Source organism: Malus domestica, chromosome 11, assembly GCF_042453785.1.
Source record: "Malus domestica chromosome 11, GDT2T_hap1".
In the NCBI taxonomy this organism is placed as follows: Eukaryota; Viridiplantae; Streptophyta; class Magnoliopsida; order Rosales; family Rosaceae; genus Malus; species Malus domestica.
In genome coordinates, this window is record NC_091671.1 from 26,687,613 (window position 1) to 26,692,683 (window position 5,071).

The following is a 5,071-nucleotide window of genomic DNA, read 5'->3' on the forward strand; positions in this document are numbered from 1 at the left end:
AAAGCATTTTTGGGTCACATGCACAAATCGTTATGCAGAATCTGTTGCGCAAAGGTTGTGAAAAATGACCTTGTACGACGAATAAGTGCAATTTCGTCGCGCATCTAAACAATTGTGCGACACTTTAGTACTCGTCACGTGAAAGTTATACGGACCAAGGCTTTCGTTGTACGATATAAAAGCATACAAGTGTGCTTTATGACGAGAAATTTATGGGGCCCTCAACAATTTGTCTCGAAAAAATTTGTGCAATGACACATGTAAGAGGCGCGTGGTTTTGAGCGACAAAACATGGAAGATGCACGTGGTAATGCGCGACGAAGCAAGTAAGACGTGCATTGTTTAGAGCAACGAAATATATAAGATGGGCGTAATTTTGCGCAACGACCAGTCAACGTCGCGCAAGTGTAATTTTTAATAAAAAATAATAAATAGAATAAAAAAATTATAAAAAAAAGATATTTCATACAAATGACAAAAAAAAAAGCAAATTAATGAATAAAAATGTACTTAAAATACAAAATTTTAAAAGAAAGCGGGAACAAAACTATGAAAAAAAAAGCAAAATAATCTATAGGCAAGTCGTTCGGAGGAGCTTGGTAATCTTGCTGCTAGTAGGGGGTGTGGTTGGGGATGGGGTCGGAGGTTGACGGGCCTGATTGCTGTGCATGCTTGGTGTGGAAGGGCTCTGAGGCCAGTGATGCAGAAAAATCGGGGAGACGTATTCGGGAGGAACTAAGGGCTTGTACAAGCATTGCCATTTGAGACTTGTACGATGCCAGCTCACTCCTCAGGCCAACAACTTCCTACGTCAAGGCCGTAACCTGGGCTTTTAACTACTAGGATGACGAGGCTCGACTCTCCTGCCGCCTGGCATTTCCCATCCCCCAACAATATGCCCCTGGCTTTTGAGCGAAAGTCTAGTCCAACGTCTTTGTCAGGATGTGAAACCCCGCATCCTTAGGGGGATCCACAGACTCAATCGACGTGTTTGAGGTAAGCTGGGAGGCGAACTCCCGAAGCACCGACTGACCCTTCTCCACCATAGTCGCCTGTGAAAAAAAAACATGGATTATTAATAGAAAACAATTTGAAATAATTAGTATAAATCTTTAATGCATAAGAAATTACTTACTTAAAGGGACTTGGTCAACTCATCCCTAGTTCAAACATAAACGTCAGCAAAGACGTCGATCTCCGGAAATTTTGAACCCTTTTGAAATAGAAAAAGATAAGGAAAATGTTAGTACAAAAAAAATAAAAAAATTATTAGCGACATTTTAAAATTAGAAATGAAAGTTGTAATATATACCTTCTGCCGCGCCTCCATCCTATAGGAGAAAGGCCTCAAACCCGAATGGTGGAGAAGAGTCTTCTTCTCCCGATTGATCTTGTTCGCCTTCGCCTTCTTCTGCTATACAAAAAATAAACGTATTAGTTGTAATACTTAAAGAAAATAAAAAATAATAATAATAATAATAAACATTAGTAAAAAAAAAAAGTAAAATGAAAGAAGTCGTAATTAAAAAAGCACCACATAGCCCAGCTCCTGAAAATGACCGTAGAGCCAAACCCAACTATCTTGTCGGTCCTCAAACTCCTTCAGGCAACCATCTTCGAGAGAGACCTACGGATCATCAGACTGCTCAAAATATTGGTGCAAGTCACTCTTCCACTGCTTGTAGTGTTCGAAGAAGAAACGATTGAGGTATGCCAACATGTCCTCCAAATTGTAGTTAATTTGTTTGCAATGTAACAAATATTATGAAAGTATTAGTAATAAAAGATAGTAATAAATATAAATATATAAATTTTACATGAAAAGTATTAAAAAGGTGACACTACTTACCAACAAATGATTGCGCACCGTGTTCTTCATCTCCCCTCCGGCATCACCTTTCAAGACTTCCACCGCATAGGGCAAAAGTCTGCATGGGGCAAAAGGTCCGCACAACATGCCCAATGTTGTGGCCTAATGCACTATTCTGCTCTGTCGTTGGTGCTACCCGATGTCGCTCATTGTATCTGATTGTGATACGACCGTTGGTCACCCGGGTGACCTTCGCAGTCTTCAATTGCTGACAAGGTCCCCGGGTGTTTTTCTTCGTTGCAAAGAAATGAAAAAAAAAAACCATTAACCCAAAACTAATAACAAATCCTACTAAAATTTCGGCATAACCTCCCTTATAATTAAAACATTTCTCAAAACCCTGAAAATAACATAAATAATATACGTATCCAACACAATAATCACAACAATTTAATAAAAGGTTCAGAACGATGACAACTTTTTAATCCTTACATGACATAACTTAAGAAAATTGAACCTAAAATAACAAAAATCAGTTAACATGGGAATGAGGTAGTAAATTAGGATTGTATACCTGACCATGTACCCGAGGCATCGGTTGCGGATCCCAATGGCGACATCTGGTCCGGAGTGCGGGGGAGCCGATGAGCATGTCGAGTGCCAACAGGTAGTGCCACCGAAGAAGTCAATGATGCAGGCACTTGTAGGACTAGAGAACCAACTAGGTCAATCAGATTCACCAGCCTATCGTCCATCTCTGCTGGAGCAGTGGTGGCAGTATTAGGTGTAGTCGTCAGACTAAGTGTTGAAGTCATCGCCCTCCTAGTTCTAATGAGCTATGACATCTACAAAATTGAAAATAAATTTGTTTCGTACATAAAGATTTAACTTACCGTACACATGCATAATAATTTCAACTTAAATTTAAAACAAAATTTAAAAACCTTAATTCTAAACCGAATTCAAGTTTGACAGAAACAAAACTTAAAATTGATCTACCATACACAAACTAACCAATTCAGATAGGATATCGACCCATCAATTATAACTTATAAGGAGAAACTAGCATAAAGGAGTAGTTGGAGGCAAAATCATAGTCTATGAGTGTATGTGTCTGTATGTATGTATGTATGTACGTGTTATATGTGTGTGGGTGTGTGTATGTACTATGTCTGTGTGTGTCATGTATGCTGACTTTGGGTGTGTGTGTGTGTGCGTGTATTGATGTATGCTAATTTTCCATGTACTCTGTGTGTGCGTGCGCCCGCGCGTGTGTGTGTGTTGATGTTTGCAAGTTGTGTGTGTATGTACTAAGCAACATAAATATAAACAGTTTCCACCATAATTACTTAATAGTTTCACAGGTAGTAATAAGAAAAGGGATCATATAAAGTGATTCTTAGTCTCTTTAAACATCCACATTACATATAAAAATCCTATGACTATTGGATATAAATAGAGCTTGCTAACTGGAATAATTAACAATGCAATATATTTAGAAATGAGTGAGTAGCAGCAAATAATGCTTTCTATCTATTTAGGAGTTAAGACTTTCGAGAGAGAAGCATTAATAGGCTAATTAAGCTATTTCTGTTCTTCAAATTAAAAAAAAAAACCCCACAGCCCTAATTCTATAACTATCTTTGTCCAATTGTATGACTAACTAATTAAGCTACATCATTATTTATGTCTTCATGTGTTTGATTTCTTATTTGATTTCCATTATTTCTCAACACACTGAATCACTTTGCATACAATGTTGGAAGGAAAGTATGTGACAAACAAGTGCATCTGGCAATGCACTAATCCTACAATTATCTCTTGCTTGATGCTTTGACATCGAAGCCATCTGCACCTTAATGATTTGAAAACGCAGTCAACATGCAATTCTTAAAATTTCACAAATAATTTCATCTGTATTCTGGTCTAGTTACACAGAAACAGTAGCAGTCAAAATTACATAATGATTGCAGTGAAAATTACACAGAAACAACACTTGCAGCAAAAATTTCGATCGAAACAAGTTGTAAGTTAAAGCTTTGTTTGGTTCCTAAGAAACAATGGGAATATCAAACAGGGAAAATGAGACCCGCAAGTGTGAAACTGTGAACCTGGTTATCAATATTCTATACAGATAATCTAGCTATATCTCCATGGAAACAAAAATATTACCAATACAGAATAATCAGTAAAAACAAATTACTCTATTTTCTATTTACATTCAATGAAGAGCGAGACAATGTCCTAAATCTAACCCCACGGCCTTAATTCGAACCCTTTCCTTGAAATTAAAAAACTCCTAATTTAAGAACCCTAATCTAACCCCCAGTGAAGCACCCTAAATCTAACCCCCAATTTAAGAAAACCAAATCCAACCTCACTACCCAAAATCGTTCCCCAATTAAGAACCCTCAAAACTATAATTTAAGAACCTAAATGTAACCCCCAATTTACGAACCCTAAATCTAACCCCAGTACCCCCAATTTGAAAAAAAAAAGAAAAAAAAAACCTAATTCTAATCCCCAGTCAATAAACAAAATTGAAAATAAAAACTGAAGAGGATTACCTCTTGAAGACAAAGAGGTGACAAGCAGAGAGGGACGGAGAGACGATGTGAGTGAAGGAGAGATAGATGGAGTTACAGAGGAAGGAAAGAGTGGGTATCGAACGGGGAAAAAGGAAGAATTGGGAAGTGAGGGAGGAATGAGACACACAGGGTCAAAAATATAGAATCTTGCACGATAGAGGCTTTGTCGCAAAAAAAAGCACCTTAATTGAATTTTCAGACACTTGCGCGATGAATACATATATTTCGTCGCGCAAGTGCTGAAAATTCGATCTTTCGGGGTAAAATTAAAATGCTTGCGTGACCAAAAGTTGTTATGCGTTGCGCAATTATGTTTTAAAATGGTTTTTGTACTTTTTTTTTATTTTGATTACAATTTATTATAAAATACAAATAAAACAAATTTATTTACAAAGTAATTCACGTATAAAATGGGAATCATTCATACCATTTTTTTTTCCATCACTCTATATAATGCATTAACCATTTCATGTGTTTTACAAAAAAAGTTATACATAAATTGCCTTAATCTTCATCCCAACTATAATAACTTTCACTTTCGTTGCTATCATCATTTTCAGTGCCTTATTCCTTATCATCGATAGGTACGTCACCATCATCGTTTGTGCTCACTGGATCATCAGATCGTGGAAAATTACCGAGTTCAATTGTGATCAACTGAATCTATATTTCG

At 36.9% G+C, this 5,071-nt stretch overlaps 1 long non-coding RNA gene across 1 annotated transcript; it reads right to left on the minus strand.

The window, feature by feature from the left end:
* Window positions 1-445: 445 nt before the first annotated feature.
* Window positions 446-4,558, minus strand: LOC114819851 (uncharacterized). Its single transcript, XR_003767151.2, has 6 exons — window positions 4,378-4,558; window positions 2,385-2,655; window positions 1,535-2,102; window positions 1,313-1,411; window positions 1,136-1,213; window positions 446-1,052 (listed from the first exon to the last, which is right to left on the minus strand). It is a non-coding gene; the product is annotated as an uncharacterized lncRNA (long non-coding RNA).
* Between the last annotated feature and the right edge of the window lie 513 nt (window positions 4,559-5,071).